This window comes from Ochotona princeps, chromosome 29 (genome assembly GCF_030435755.1).
Source record: "Ochotona princeps isolate mOchPri1 chromosome 29, mOchPri1.hap1, whole genome shotgun sequence".
Classification (NCBI taxonomy): domain Eukaryota; kingdom Metazoa; phylum Chordata; class Mammalia; order Lagomorpha; family Ochotonidae; genus Ochotona; species Ochotona princeps.
Window position 1 is genome coordinate 3,710,315 of NC_080860.1, and position 16,254 is coordinate 3,726,568.

The window sequence follows — 16,254 nt, forward strand, 5'->3', positions numbered from 1 at the left end:
GTAACCAAAAAGAGTAGTGATAGCAAATGACACACAGTGTTGCAAGTTGAGCTGCTTTCACTAGATTTCAGCCTTAAACAGGTTTTTTTTTTTTAAGTAATTATTTTTTAATTAATGAATGGATTTGGATCCTGAGATGGTTTAAGTAGGTATATGCAAAGTGCTTTTAATGACCAGATGTAGAGACAGTGCTGAAGCCCTGCTTGGTCAAGGTCATGACTCGGGCCTGGTGTCCTGCGTGCCGACCAGCAGAGGCGGCAAATCGATGCAGCCGTCGTGGATCTGTTCTGGGGAACTTGCCTGTTGGGTGCACAGCTGCGTAAGGGATAATGGGAAGGAAAGTTACGTGGAAGGGGCAAGTCTATCCTTAAGGCCCTCACAGAATGCTAGACATAGAAGTTTGTTAGGTAGACTTCCCTTTGAGCTGAAGTGCACATCCACCGTGCTGCGGGGCGTTTCTGTTACGCGCATTATCACCGCCTATCTCTGGTGGTCGGTGGGCCAGCACTCAGGAAGCGGTTCTCAAGAGCCAATCTTTAAAAAAAACCATTGTTTACAGAGTTGAGAGGGATGCATGCCCACGTGGGTCTCAGATGAGGGTGGGGAGGAGGGCCAAGGTGTGGAGGAAAGTGGGTGGGACAAATGTTTCAACTTTTCTTTTCTCCTGTGTCCATAGGCAAGGAAAGAGCGGGGACCACTCCTTGCTGTCAAGCCGCATCAGCACCTGGGGCTGGGGGAATGGTCATTTGATGATGCCTTCGAGGCCCCGCTGTGGGAAGTAGTGTTCCAGGGTGTTCTCGAGTGATTCTGATGGTTCTGAGGCGTCATTGGCCTCCTTACACCAGAGCGGAAAAGCCCAAGGACTGCTGGCTGCCCACGTCCACCTTGGTGCATCTGCAAGCTCAGATACATGTTGGCCAACCCACTCTACCTTCCATCCTTTCATGGGGCACTCGATGCCCTTGGCTGGCCTCATGCCCCGTATGTGCGTCTGGGCATGCTGTCCACTGCACGGACATCAGCAGCTAAAGGGGCCCGGCCCTGACACGTGCACGGCAAGGTTGGACAACACATATTGTGATTTTTCTCGTGGCTGGGATTTGAGTTCGGCTGTCTAGTTGGGAAGTACCCCAAGAAACCTCGCCTGGGGTGAAAGCAGCCGCTGTTGGTGTCACCTGTCCACTGTTCCCTGAATCACAGAAGTGGTTGAAGTGCCACTGAAAGTCCTGCCCTGGGTTGGGTATCTGAATCCCAGACTTGTCCAGTTTTCTCTGTAGCTGCTGCCGAATGCCGTCACAGTCACCCTATCAGGTAGTGGCAGTGGAGGTGACTTTAAGAGGAAATGCCTAAGATTTAGCTGGTCAGCCTCATAAACCCAAACCCACCTCTCTGATCCCCTGCTGTGGAAGCACTGCATTCTCAAAGACTCGCTCCTACTTTTCTCATGCTGCTGAGAGCCCACTCGTGTCACATGTTCAAGAAATCGTGACAGAATTCCCCCGTTGGAGAGTTCAAGGTGCTGGTCCCCTCCTAGTTACTGTCCAGTTCAGGGAGTGCCCAAACCACAGGTAATAGACTCATTTGGGGGTGTTTAAAGACTTCTGCGGAAACAACCCTTGAGTGACCTCTCGGCGTGAACGGCAGGTTCCACAGCGCGTGAACATAGGTTAATAGTAGAGCGAAGCAGGCCCTGGCACAGCAGGTGTAGGAGAGTGGGCAGGGTGGCTACAAGTGTTTTCTTAGTTGTGGGTGCTGAGAACTCTGAGCTTCAGGATTTGGGCTTCATGGAGGAAACAGACCTGAGAGAGATGTGTCCACGGGAATGGCCTCATCCCCTTACTATCTTAGAAGGTTCAAACCTAAGGCAGCAGTTAGACGAGTCAGGAGGCAGGGAAATAATTTCCAGGAGGGAGCACCACCCTCTGGGAGGGGCCCCCACTTTCAAAATGCACTCGATTGGTGTGTTGGGTGGAGGGACCCACTGCTGTCTGGGCTTGTCTTGACTGTGCCAAGTTTCCAGATGTGGGGCAACAACAAACACTCATACTTCAAGATGGACTTGGGATGGGGTGGGGATCTGCCTTGAGGAATGTGCGTGGTAATCCAGGTTGCTAAAACAAAGCATCACATCACTGTGTGAGTAGGTGGGGCGCACGCCCCAACGGGAACACGCGAGGACCTGTGCGTTTCCTCACCCACGCGCCCCCTGCAGCTGACTGCTCCCCAAGGTCTCTGCTGGCATCCTCTGGTTTCGTGCTGGCTTTCTAAGCTCTGAGCAGATAGAAGCAGCAGAAGTGTGGGAATAACTTGTAGGACGTGGCTTGAAGGCACAACTTGGTCCCCAGAACATCACCGTCAGACGGCCCCAGTGTTTCCGCCACGTTAGGGAGATTCCTTCCTGCCTCCCACCTTCACCTGATTTAAGGTGTAAGTTCAGTTCAAATGGTTTAGATTATTTTGCTGAAGGGAAGTGTTTACAAAAGTTGTCAATGACAGAGTCACTTGTTCTTAGCAAGGCATGTGTGTTAGTCATGAGCAATGAAACTAGAAGGAGTAGAGCTGCTGTCTAAAAGGAAGTACTTACTTTGGGGGGTTTCCTACAAGAGATGTATCAGCTTGGGGGAGGGGGAAGACAGCGTACCTCCCTGCCCATTGCTCAGGTGGGCGGAGCCCGAGTCTCCTCCAGGTTGAGGTTTGCAGTTTTCTAGACTGATCCACACCCTGACCTGTCAGCTGACCTGTAGCGTCGCCACCTAGGGCGCATTTTCACTTCCGTTCCTTTGAGGAGTAGTCAGTATTTTGAAGCTTGCACTAAGTGTTTGCACTAAGCAGGAGTAATAAAGCCATACATTTGAAGGGAACCAGAGACTGCCCACATCTTTCTTGCCACAGTGTAGAAATTTATTTTTCCACCAACTTTCTAAGCTTAAACCGATTTTTTACTACTCAGAGGGAAAATTCTTGGTTTTGTCGCTGATTGGAACTGTAATTCATGTTTATTGTACCAATTTAAACAAAACAGCAATGTAAAGTGTAGGTCCTTGGCAACCGTTTCCAGAAACATCAATGTTCATGGTTTGGTTTGCCCTTTTCCTGACCCTATCCATGGGACTAAGTCTGGAGCTCTATTTACTTGTATATGTAAGTAGGTTTTAATAAAATGAGATGATGGTATGTTTTCCATGTCAGTATTTGAAGCTAATTATTTAATGGCCAGATAGTAACATACTGTATTTTACCAAATATTGACAATATTTTGTTTACAATGCTGCAGTGAATGTTTTTAAAGAAGTCATTGAATATTTGTGGAAATATATGCATAGAATTCCTATAAATCATATTGAATATGTTATGGTTTGGGGGCAATTTTTATTTCTAATATCTTGTTCAATTGGGTTACTTCATATAGGAGGCAGCTACTAAAAGTTCATGGAAAATGAAATTAAAAGATACTTCAGGGCATAAGCTTCTGAAATCTGCATAATTCTTTTTTTTTTAACAGATTTATTCATTTTATTACAGCCAGATATACACAGAGGAGGAGAGACAGAGAGGAAGATCTTCCGTCCAATGATTCACTCCCCAAGTGAGCCGCAACGGGCCGGTGTGCGCCGATCCGATGCCGGGAACCAGGAACCTCTTCCAGGTCTCCTATGCGGGTGCAGGGTCCCAAAGCCTTGGGCCGTCCTCCACTGCTTTCCCAGGCCACAAGCAGGGAGCTGGATGGGAAGTGGAGCTGCCGGGATTAGAACCGGCGCCCATATGGGATCCCGGGGCTTTCAAGGCGAGGACTTTAGCTGCTAGGCCACGCTGCCGGGCCCAAAATCTGCATAATTCTTTACATTTGACTTCTCTGAACCTTTGGAGATCTATTATAAGTGTGAAAAACACTTATTTTTGTGAGGTCAGCTGTACACTTGTACTTTGTCATGTATAGAATCATTTTCTGGGCCTGGTGCGGTGGCCTAGAGGCTGAAGTCTTAGGTTATACCGGGATCCCATGTGGGCGCCGATTCTATCCCAGCAGCCCCACTTCTCATCTAGCTCCCTGTTTGTGGCCTAGAGGAAAAACTAAAAAAAAAAAAAAAAAAAATCATTTCCTTGGCAAACGGACAAGGTGGTGCTGGTTTGTTTTCCAGCAGCCTGTTTGTCGGGCTCTGACGTGCAGCGATGGCCATGACAGGAGCCATAGCACAAAATGCACCTCCCTCGTGTTGAAGAAGATGGACGGCTCCACACGTGACCAAGTCCGTGCTCGTGATGATTTTACTCATTACCGTTGAGATTTGACTCACTGTCCTGTCACTGTATTTTGGATTTTTCTTTGTGACTAAACCAGATACCTGTTGGATTCTTAAAAATTGTATTTAGGGCCCGGCGGCGTGGTCTAGCGGCTTAAGTCCTCGCCTTGAAAGCCCCGGGATCCCATATGGGCGCCGGTTCTAATCCCGGCGGCTCCACTTCCCATCCAGCTCCCTGCTTGTGGCCTGGGAAAGCAGTTGAGGACGGCCCAATGCTTTGGGACACTGCACCCGCGTGGGAGACCCGGAAGAGGTTCCAGGTTCCCGGCATCGGATCGGCGCGCATCGGCCCGTTGCGGCTCACTTGGGGAGTGAATCATCGGACGGAAGATCTTCCTCTCTGTCTCTCCTCCTCTGTGTATATCTGGCTGTAATAAAATGAATAAATCTTTAAAAAAAAAATTGTATTTATTTTTTATTGGAAAGTCAGATATACAGAGAGCAGGAGAGACAAATCTTCTGTTTGCGGATTCACTCCCCAAGCAGCTGCAATGGCCAGAGCTGAGCCGATCTGAAGCCAGGAGCCCGTAGCCTTCTGGGTCTCCCACACGGGTGCAGGGTCCCAAAGCATTGGGCCATCCTCAACTACTTCCCCAGGGTGCTGGATGGGAAGCGGGGCAGCCAGGACACAAACTGACACCCATCTGAGATCCCAGCAGTTGCAAGGCAAAGTCTGTCTTTAGCCACTAGGGTACCACGCCAGGCCCTAAATGAGTAAATTTTGTAAAACCTGTCAGGAGCTGGTGTGGTGGCGTACGGACGAAGGCTCCGCTTATAACACCAGCAACACCCAGGGGCACCTGTTGAAGACACAGCTGCTCTCAGCAGGCCGTCCTCAGCTGCCCTGCCTGGTAAGGCTGGTTCATTAGTTATGGGTGAGAACGGTGAACGAAACTGTGAGGGTGGATTTCTCGTGGGCTGGTTACAAGTTCCCTTCTGTTTCTCCACCTACCCACTGTGTCTGTCCAGATCTGGGTTCTGCAACTCATTGTATTGCTCCAGCCTCAAGTTGTCCTTTATAAACACGTAGAGGAATCCGAGCCCCCGCTGGCTTCGTCAGGGAGGGTGAAGCCTGATGTAGCTTCATGACGCGTACTGATCACGAGAGAGTGGGTGTGGGGTTAGGCCACAGGTTGCCTACAGTGGTCCCAGAAGAAGCGGTGATCTTCCTGGAGTGACACCACGGATTGCCAATATTAAGGATCTCAACTTAGGATCCTGCATTGTGGCGGAGCAGGTAAAGTCACCACCTATGACACTGGCATCCCGTGTGGGCACCAGTTTCAGTTCTGGCTGCTCTTCTTCTCAACCAGTGCCCTGCTGATGGCCTGGGAGAGGAGAGAAGAATGGCCCAGAGTTTGCAACCCTGCCACCTGTGTGGCTCAGCTGGGCCATGTTGAAAGTGAAACCAACAAGCAGAAATACTCTCCCTTTTTCTCTCCGTCCCTCTCTCCTTCATAAATGCAGACAAATAAATCTTCTTTAAAATTATTATCATGAAATTTTTATTTTTTCTTCTACTGATTCAATATATTACATGGGATAATTTTCAGATGCTAAACTCTGCATTCCTGCTATAAATCCTGCTTGGTCATATTGTAGAATACTAATTATGTGTTGATTGGCTCAGCATGATGGTTCAATGGCTAAGATACTCATCTGGCAAGTCCCAGGATCCCATATGGGTGCCGGTTCTAATCCTGGCTGCACCACTTCCCATCCAGCTCCCTGCTTGTGGCCTGGGAAAGCAGTGGAGGATGGCTCAAAGCCTTGGGACCCTGTACCCACGTGGGAGACCCAGAGGAGGTTCCTGGCCTCTGGCTTTGGATCAGCTCAGCTCTGGCTGCTATGGCCACTTGGGAAGTGAATCATCAGACGGAAGATATTTCTCTCTCCTCTCTGTAAATCTGCATTTCCAGCAAAAGCAAATTAGAAAACAAACCAAAAAATGTTGGAGGTTCAGCTACTAGAATTTTGATATGGACTTTAAATCTACCTGCCTAAAACTATTGGCCTATAATTTTCATTATTGTTATTATACTGATTATTTCCTTAAGTTATTTTTTAAAGATTTGTTTATTTTTATTGGAAAATCTGGTATACAGAAAGGAGGAGAGGCAGAGGGGAAGATCCTCCAACCGATGGTTCACTCCCCAAGTGACCGCAATGGCCGGAGCTGAGCCAATCCAAAGCCAGGAGCCAGGAGCTTCTTCCAGGTCTCCCACACAGGTACAGGGTCCCAAAGCCTTGGGCCATCCTCAACTGCTTTCCCAGGCCACAAGTAAGGAGCTGGATGGGGAGTCGGGCTGCCAGGATTAGAACCGGCGACCATATGGGAATCCAACATATGCAAGAAGAGGACTTTAGCCACTAGACTACTGCACCGGGCCCCAATTTGATGTTTTATGTCACAAAGTTTTTTTTTGTTCAAGATTTATCTTGATTGGAAATGCAGATTTACAGAGAAAAGCAGAGACACACACAGAGAGAAAGATCTTCCATCCACTGATTCATCTCTCTGCAACAACCGTAGCTGAGCTGATCCAAAATTAGGAGCCAGGAGCTTCTTCAGGGTTTTCCATACGGGTGCAGGCACCCAAGGACTTGGGCCATCCTCTGCTGCTTTCCCAGGCCACAAGCAGGGAGTGGGTCAGAAGTAAAGCAGTAGGAACATGAACCAGTGTCCAGATGGGATATCCTCAGGTTCTTTACTTGAAGATTCTCACCTACCATGTTATCATGAAGTGGAATCTGTATAATCCAGCGTGTGTGGATAATAACACTTTAAAGCTGTTTTGAAATACATCTGTTTTGCAACTGAGACTAAAAATAGATAACGTCTAGAAAATAATGAAATAAATTGCCATCCAAAAGCAAAAACTCTTAAGAATGTCAAATAATAATATTAGCATATAACCTAAATTTAGTGCATTACATTTTTTTTCTTTTAAAGATGTATTTTTATTGGAAAGTCAGATTTACAGAGTGAAGGAGATATAGAGAGAAAGATCTTGCATCTGCTGGTTCACTCCCCAAGTGGCCTCAATGGCCAAAGCTGAGCCAGTCTGAAGCCAGGGTCCAGGAGCCTCCTCCGGGTCTCCCACACGGGTGCAGGGTCCCAAGGCTTTGGGCCATCCTCGACTGCATTCCCAGGCCACAAGCAGGGAGCTGGATGGGAAGCGGGACTGCCCAGATCAGAACCAGTGTCCATACGGGATCCTGGTGCATGCAAGGCAAGGACTTTAGCATTCAAGACTTCCATGCCAGGCACCACACTGCAGTGTTAAAACTCTAGTCTTAAGCTTTGCCCTCCAACAGCAAGCACCATGTTCAAGTTGAATGTCTCTGTGTCACATGTTACTAATCACGGAGAGTCATCAATCTGATAGAATTTCAACTTGAACAAACTGGCTGTTATAAGTCTAAAGTAATAACTGGCATATTTAGTCAGTTCCTCCCATGCTCAATTTACTTGCCTGAGATTCCTATACCTAGAGAGAGGAATAAGATTTCTAGATTTGAGTGAAAGGATGTTAACGTTATTAACTGCTAGCCGAGGTGGAGCAGGATAAGCATTGCAAAACAAAATGTTACTGAAAGTCCAGAACAGGCTGACAATAAAACCACCCCATCAGGGTGCACTTGCCTTTATTTTTCAAAGGCTTAATCATTCATTTAAACGTTAAAATGCAAGACACAGAACTCTCCCATCTGTGGATTACACCCCAAATGCCTGCAGCCACCAGGGCTGAGCCAGGCTGAACCAGAAGCCCAGAACTGCAGCCTGGTCTGTTACGTGAGCTGCAGGGCCCACGGACGGGGGCCGTCCTCTGCTGCCTTCCCGGGTGCATTAGCAGGGAGCTGGGTGGGAACTGATGTAGCCGGGACCCCTACTCTGATATATGATGATCAGCATGACAAGAGGCAGTTTCACCTCACTGCGGCACAGCAGGGGGCCCTGCACTCATCTTCAGTCACAAAGAGATGGGCTGAGTCAAACAGAGTGCAAGAGCAGCTCCATGAAACTGCTTGAGGTCACAGCACAGTGGAAAATGCACACACCGAAATCAAGGCTTTCATTATCAGAGTTGATCCTCAGACATAGGTTACAGACATGATTGCTGGGTTGTGTCGCTAAGCAATGTTCTAAGAGATGAGTAAGAAAATGTCTGGCAGTCCAATTCCAACACAGAATGGAAAATTACTGTGAGCTGACTTGCTGAGGTAGCAAAACTCGCTAGGCAAACAGGACGAGCAGCCAACTCGCCCACAAGAGGCGATTCATGTACAGAGGACGAGAGAGGGCAACTCAGGAACTCGGGTGATGGGGCAAGATTGTGCACGGCATAGTACTCAGCCAGCAAGAAACCAGGGAGGAACCGTGTGCTTACATCCACTGCTCGCTGTAACCGTTCGGAGTGTGTGCTGGCCCCTCAGACACCCAACCTTGTTTACTGGATGATAAACTCCGGCCCTCGGTGCTCCTCCTGAGTCTCAGTCCATTGCTGGAGTGGAAGAGTGAGGATGCTTCCCGCAGGTACACACAGAGTGCTTGGCACGGAGTCTGAGCTGCTGGAGGCCTTGCCTGCATTCTGGGTTGAACTGTGTCCCCCAGATTTTCCAGCCATTGCAAGATCTAAGTGAACTGTGTCCCCTTCCAAGCCTCACGGAGAATGCATTTTCCAACCCCTGTCAAGCTAGCAACAGACATAGTCCCTGCCGACTGCAACCTTGAGAGAATCCTGAACCCACAGTCCCAGCCAAGCAGCCTTCAGAAGCTGTGTGGGGCTGTGCTTACGGTTCTAAACGACTCAGGTTTAAAATGGCTTGTGACATCACAAAGGACCCAAATGATCATTACTGTGAGGTTGCTGGGGGCCCAGCGCGGTGGCCTAGTGGCTAATGTCCTTGCCTTGAATGCTCCAGGACCCCCTATGGGCGCCAGCTCTAATCCCCACTGCTGGCGCTCCACATGGGACACCTAGGAGCTCCTGGCTCCTGGCTTCAACCTGGCCCAGCCTAAACTGTTTTAGCCACCTGGGGAGTGAACCAATAGATGGAAGATCTTTCTCTTTGTATCTCCTTCTCTCTATAAACCTGTGTTTCCAATAAAAATAAATAAATCTTTAAAAAGAGAGAGAGAAAGAGAGAGACCCAGAGCCAGATCAGGAGAGGATCTATGTTCAGGCTTATTCATTCCCACAATGGCTGGGCCAATCCAGGTCTCTCAACTAGAGGTGGTCAGCACGCAACTGCCCCCTTCCCTTTAAAATTATTTTACTTTTTTTATTGGAAACTCAGACATACAGAGAGGAGGAGAGTCAGAGAGGAAGATCTTCTGTCCGTTTATTCACTCACCAAGCAAGCTGCTAGAGCTGAGCCGCCGATCTGAAGCCAGGAGTCCAGAGCCTCTTCCAGGTCTCCCACACAGGTGCGGGGTCCCAAGGCTTTGGGCCGTCCTCCACTGCTTTCCCAGGCCACAAGCAGGGAGCTGAATGGAAAGTGGAGCAGCTGGGACATGAACTGGCGCCTATACACTCTGTTGGGACTTGCAGGCTGAGGATTAGCCACTGAGCCGTCACTCCAGCCCCCAGAGCTAGGTGTTAAATCCAAGGCCCTCAAATATAAGATGTAGGCATCCTAATCCAGAGCCTTTTTAAAATCATTGATTCATTTATTTGAAAGACAGAGTTACACAGTAACAGAGAGAGAGTGTGTGTGTGAGAGAGAGAGAGAGAGAGAGATCTGTCTCCTGGTTCACTTCCTGGATGACAGTGGCCAGAGCTGTGCAAGAAAGAAGCCAGGAGCCTAGAACCCCAGCAGGGTTCCCATATGGAAGCAGACTTCAGACTGGTAACCACACAAGATGCTGGCATCGCAGGGAGTGGATTTCCCACTGTGCTACAGTGCCAGCCCCAGCCCAGTGTGTGAAGCACCAGCTGAACACCCACACGGGTGAGCTTCCAGTTTAGCTCCTCGGTGAGTCTAGTTGCCTTGAGCATTTACTTTACGTGGTCTCAGTTCCCTGATGTATGCCGTGAGGATAAGAGCGCTCCGGCTCCTGCGTCCCAAGGACATGGTATTGTAAGGAGCAATTAGCCCTCGCAGCCCAGATGCTGAGATCTGCGTGCTGTACCTGGGCTTTATTCCTAACTGGCAGACACAGAGGGCATGTGTGCCAGCCTCGGCACACGGTGCTCTGCAAACACAGAGAGTCAGCAGTCGGAGGCTGAGTTGTGTGCAAGGGAGAACTTGTGTTCCTTCTTGCAAGCGATGTTGGTCAGACCACCTTTGGCTGTTTTCTAGGGGAGCTCTCATAAGTGACTAGATGAAATCTAAATATAGCCATTTTAAACACTTATTTTTGTTATTTGAAAGGGAAAGTTAGAAAGAGGGAAAAGAAGAGATTGAGAGAGATGCTATCCACTCATGTATTCCCCCAAATGTATGTAGCAGCAGCAGGGCTGTGCCAGGAGCCTGCCGCTTCCTTTGGGTCTCCCATGAGGATGCAGGGGCCTAAGCACTTCAGTCATCCTCTGCTGCTTTCCCAGGCACATGATCAGGGAGCTAGAGCAGAAGTAGGGGAGCCAGGACCTACTGCTTTGCTGCTCCTGTACAGCAGCAAATCCCAAACTTGTGTATGGGATACAGCACTGCAAGCAGAGGATTAGCGTGTTACGCCACTGCACTACTTGAATTTGAACTATGCAAAGTGCCCTCATCCATGCATACATATATATATATTACACATTTTATTTGCTTTTATATATTTTAAAGATTCATTTTATTTTTATTGGAAAGTCAAATACACGGAGAGGAGGAGAGACAGAGAGGAAGATCTTCCATCCGTTGATTCTCTCCCTAAGCAGCTGCAACAGCTGGAACTGCGCGATTAGAAGCCAGGAACCCAGATCCTCTTCCGGGTCTCCCACACAGGTACGGAGTCCCAAGGCTTTGGTCCGTCCGTGGCTGCTTTCCCAGGCCACAAGCAGGGAGCTGGATGGGAAGTGGTGCCACTAGGATACGAACTGGTGCCCATATGAGATCGTGGGTGCATGCAAGGCACGGACTTTAGTTACTAGGCTACCTGGCTGGGCCCCTGCCATTTTTTAAAAACATATTTATTTATTTTGATTGGAAAGACAGATTACAGAGAAAAACAGAGAAAAAATTTCCATCTGCTGGTCTACTTCTACAGTGGTCGCATGTGGGCCCCGGTCTCCCAAGGGTTAACTCCACAGCTTAGCTTGTTTCTAAGAGGTAACACAGTGGGAAATCTTGGCCTAATGCATTTAGCCCCTGGCTTGACTGCAAGTTTGCTCTTTCTTACTTCCCTTTTGTTAAGATGCCCCAGGGGGGCTTAGGTGTTGCTTGAACATTGGGATAATACTGGGAGGGGCTAAGCAGACTATAAGATGCAGGTGGACCCCAAATAAAGTTGGCATTCTGTGTACAAGAGTGACCCACTGTGTGTTGTCTTGTGTTGTCTTATGTGTTGTCTGTCTGTAACCCTAGCCCCTCCGCTCGGCTCGGGGTACGCGGCGACGCGGGCGTTGCCAACAGTCGCAATTGTCAGAAATGAGCCCCTCCAAGCTAGGAGTTTCCAAGTCTCCCACCCAGGTGCAGAATCCCAAACATTGGGCCATCCTCTACTACTGCTTTCCCAGGGTATAAGTTGGATGGTTGTGGAGCAGCTGCGACATAAATTAGCATCCAAATGGGATGCAGGCACAGCACATGGTGACCTAACTGACTATACCACCACAGCACTGGCTGCCAGAGAAGAAACATAATTGCTGTGCCCAATACTCACCTGAATAATTTATTGCATTTTAAAATTACTTTTACTAATGTGAGAGTCACAAGATACAAAACTAGTCATTTAAAGTGTATATTCCAGGGCCTTGAGCAATGGCTCAATGGCTAAATCCTCACCTTGCAAGCACCAGGATCTTCTATGGGCATCAGTTCATGTCCCGGCAGCTCCACTTCCCATCCAGCTCCCTGCATGTGGCCTGGGAAAGCAGTGGAGCACGGCCCAAAACCTTGGGACCCTGCACCCGTGTGGGAGGCCTGGAAGAGCTCCTGGCTTCGGATTGGCCTAGCACCGGCCGTTAGGGCCACTGGGGCGTCAATCATCAGACAGAAGATATTTCTCTCTGTCTCTCCTATTTGACTTTGCAATAAAAATAAATAAATCTTTAAAAAATTCATGTAAAAAAATTCATGGTGCAGAACAGATCAAAAAAATTTTTTTAACACAGATACAACAGAATGAGTGAAGCAGAAACAGGCTTTACACCTGCAGCAGTCTGTGGCCCAGTCGGTAGCACCTGTGTTGACATAAACCGTTTAGCAAAGCTCTGAGAAGAGCCAAGCGTGTGTGGGGTGTGTCCTTCAGAGCAGGAGCAGGGCTCTGGACTTCCAGGGTACCGCCACCATCTCACCTTGCAGCTTATACATCAGGATGTCGCCGAGTTAGGTAACAATTTGTGTGTGTGTGTGTGTGTGTGTGTGTGTGTGTGTGTGATTTATGACATGAATAGAAAGGAGGGGGCCAGCAGTCAAAATTTACTTTGTTCAGATCAAGGAGCTTTCCCAACTAACTCCTTCCTGCTGCAGCGGCCTGGCTGGCATGGTGCTGTGAGGCAGTCAGCAAACGGGGTCCCCTCCAGATGATTGCCTTCTTCCGGAGGAGAGGAGCAGGCGGTGGGGGGTACGCTGACGTACCCCCACATCCCCGTTCCCTCAGAGGCCGCGGCAGAATCCTGGGTTTTTCTGACAGCTGCAAATTGTTCTTGTGAGCTGTGGGCTCCTGGAGTTGCCATGGTCCTTGGGGGTGACGCGCTGGCCGCCCCCTGATACCCCAGCCACGAAAAGCTGTGACTGTGTGTCCCTTCCAAAACCTTTAAAAGTAGATCCCAGGGCGGGGAGAGGAAAGGCCGGGCATTAACCAGGGCTTGCCTTAGGGGATGAATAAAAGAGGGTTTCCCCTCCCCCCCCACCCACCCAGGGGCGCCAGCCCTGGGGCTTGTTTCAAGGGATGCTTAACCCCGGATCGCTCCCGAAGGAAAAGGGAAAGCTTTGCTTCTTCCTAAGCTTAACATGCTCTGGGCAGCTCCCGGCACCCGATTTTAAAGCCTTCCTCACCCGGGTCTTTGAGCAGAGACACCAGCCCCAGCGCGCAGGCGGTGGCCCAGCCTGAACGCAGGGGGTGACTTGCAAATTCCAGGAACACTTGGCAGAAAACCCAGAAGGGACCCAAAAGCTGAGCCTCCTCCCCAGGGCGCAGGCCCTCTCGGCTGTTCCCTCACACCCTGCTCCTCACGCCGGGGCTCGCCGGGGCGCCAGGGCAGCGCGCCGGGGTCGGGGTCCCCTCCGGGGGCCGCACAGAGGGCGAGGTTCGCGGGCCTGCGGGGGCCCGGGCGCCGGGGCGGGCGCGGCGGCCGCCGGCGCGGGGAGGAGCCGCGTCGCGTCTTCCCGCTGGCGGCGCGCGTCCGCCCGGCCCCGCGGCGGCGGCGGTGGCTGCGCGTCACGCTCTCCTCCGCCCCGAGCGGACGAGCCGGGAGGCGGCGGCCGGGCGGCCACTGCTGCAGTGAGGCAGGTGGCGGCGACCGGCGGCGTCCGAGGCGGTGAGTGGGGCGCGGCGGCGGGCCCTCTCTCCCCTACTGGTTCCCGTCTTTCCCTTTCGCGCCTCGCCGGGCTCGCTCGGGTCGCCGGCTTGGGGCCGCGGGCCGGCGTCCGGGAAGTGGGGGTGCCGAGCCCCGCGCGCTGGGGCTCCTCTCAGCGGGTGGTGGGGGACGCTGGAAGCTTCTCGTAGCCGACCCCGGAGGCCACGGGACCCTGGGGCGCCCTCTCCGGAGCCGGGGAAGGGGCCGGCCCTGTCAGCGCTGAGCCGCGCCGGGCCTTCCCTTCCTCCGCCGGCCTCAAGATGGAGCTTGGGCTCCTTGCCCCTGCGCCGCCCCGGGGCCGCTCCCTCTCCCCGGCCCTCGGCCCCTGAAGGGGTCGGAGGGTTTGGGGCCAGCCGGGAGGCCCGGGCCGGGCAGGACCTGTTGCCCCGGGCGCCGTGCCCATCACCTGAGCCGCCCTGTGGGAGAGTCCGGTGCGGGCCCGCCGGCATGCAGGGCGGGCAAGCCGGCCGGGCCTCCCCGGCGTGCCCCGGCCCGGCCCTGCCGGCCCGGCTTTTGTTTCCTCCGGCGTGGGGCTGTGATTCTTGGAGCGGAGCGCTGGGGTTTGTGAAATGACACCGGCGCGCGGTAACCCGAGCCCCCACGCCGGCCCGGGGATTGGCCCGCGAGGCAGGTGACTCGGCCCGGGGCGGTTTTGGCAAGCTGAGCCCCGGGAGCCCGGGGGCTGGACGGGCCTGTGCGCCAAGCCGCTGCCGCCCCCGGGGCCCGGGGCTGCGCGTCCGCGCCGCGTGGCTCGTCCAGCTGGCCGGCTGCGGGCACCGGCTCCTCCCCTGCCGGCCTCACCTCTTGGGCTGGGGGAAATGGCACGTGTAGCCGGTCAGCGGCTGGAGACCAGGTTTTGGCAAAGCTTGGGCGCCGGTGGCTGCCGTTGAGGAGGGTGAGGAAGAGGCCGTGTTTTCGGACTTGGGCGCCCTTCAGCGGCCTGGCCTTCTTCCTCTTTTAGGTTTGGGCAGCGTGGCCGTGAGAACTCGGCTAAGTTACCAGGTGGTGGCGGCGGTGGAGGTTGAGATTTCAGTTGCTGTGGCTGTTTTATTGTTATTCCTGCTGTTACCGATGGCTCAGGAGGCAGGGAACCCGTGGCAGGTTCTTTAGGTATGTGGCTTTCAGCCTTGGAACATTCTTTTGCTCTGGAAATAATAACTTTGAACGTTTCCCGAGGGGCAGGCTCCAGGCGTGTTTTGTCTTTCACCCGCCTGACCCTGGGAGGGGTTCCCATTATGCCCATGTCTACAGGGGCATGGACAGGTCAGGTGCTGGAGAGCAGCTGACTGGTGATGATTCTGGGATTTGAACTGAGGTCTTGGGAAAATCAAGATTGGCCCCTCTTCCTTGCTTTCCCATCTTGGGAAACCCAGCTTGTGCTGGGTTCTGTCCTGCAGGAGTGTAGAAGGTGCTGTTCTTGTTTATTTGTCTAATATTGAGCCCTTTATATCCTGAGAACTGAGTAAAATTTACCTGTTACTGTCTGTCCTGACTCAAAACCCAGTGGGTATAAGTGCTGTTTGTCTCAACATCCCATACAAAGGTAGGCAACTTTTGTATCTAGACAACTTTGGCTACTTGGCATTCCCCATGGTTATTTACAGCCACATCTTCCTAAATTTGTGTGTGTCTTTCCAGCTTTGGGATCTTCTGCAGAATTCTAGAGAATCCCTCATATTCACTGCTTCATTAACTGAATCCATGCAGTATGTCTATACATCTTAAGACTTTTATTTTTTAAAGATTTTTATTTACTTGAAAGACAAAGTTACAGAGAGGAAGAGAGGCAGAAATCTGTCCACTGATTCGCTCCCCAGATTCCCAAGAGCTGGGCTGGGCGGGGCCTGACCGGATCCAGGGGCTTCTTCCAGGTCTCCCACATGGTTGCAGGGCCCAGGCACTTGGACCAGCCTCTGCTGCTTTTCTAGGCACATTAGCTGGATTGGAAGTAGAGCTGCTGGGACAAGAATTGGTCTTGTGTATCTTATGTTAACTAGAGTGAGGCTTTTCACCTGTTAACTTTCTGTTAGATACTTCACTTTTCTTCTTCCCTGTGCAAATGAGGTGGGAGGTCTAGTGTAGCATCGTGTGTCAGTCAAGGCAAGCCCCTGGGTTTTCTGTATCATCTTTTGGAGTGAAGGGATCTCCTGGAAGGCAGGTTCTGGAGCTGTGGTGTCCTGCCTTGGGCCTGTAATTAGGTCTCCTGTGTTATTCCTTCAGCAGGTATTTATGGAGCGCCTGGCGTGTGTCAGTGCTGCGCTGGAGGCTGCTCACGGAGCGGC

The 16,254-nt window shown here is 51.4% G+C and overlaps 1 protein-coding gene across 10 annotated transcripts in view; it reads left to right on the plus strand.

Annotated features, from left to right (window-relative positions):
* The first annotated feature begins 13,754 nt into the window (after positions 1–13,754).
* Positions 13,755–16,254, plus strand: part of CLIP1 (CAP-Gly domain containing linker protein 1) — an 81,248-nt gene continuing 78,748 nt past the window's right edge. For 2 of the 10 annotated variants that reach the window (XM_058656948.1, XM_058656950.1), the window contains exon 1: positions 13,756–13,933. The gene's annotated coding sequence lies outside the window, so the exon portion shown is untranslated. Of the gene's footprint in view, positions 13,934–16,254 lie in introns of all 10 variants that reach the window. The other 8 variants (XM_058656954.1, XM_058656958.1, XM_058656951.1 and 5 more) reach the window with 7 other exon arrangements.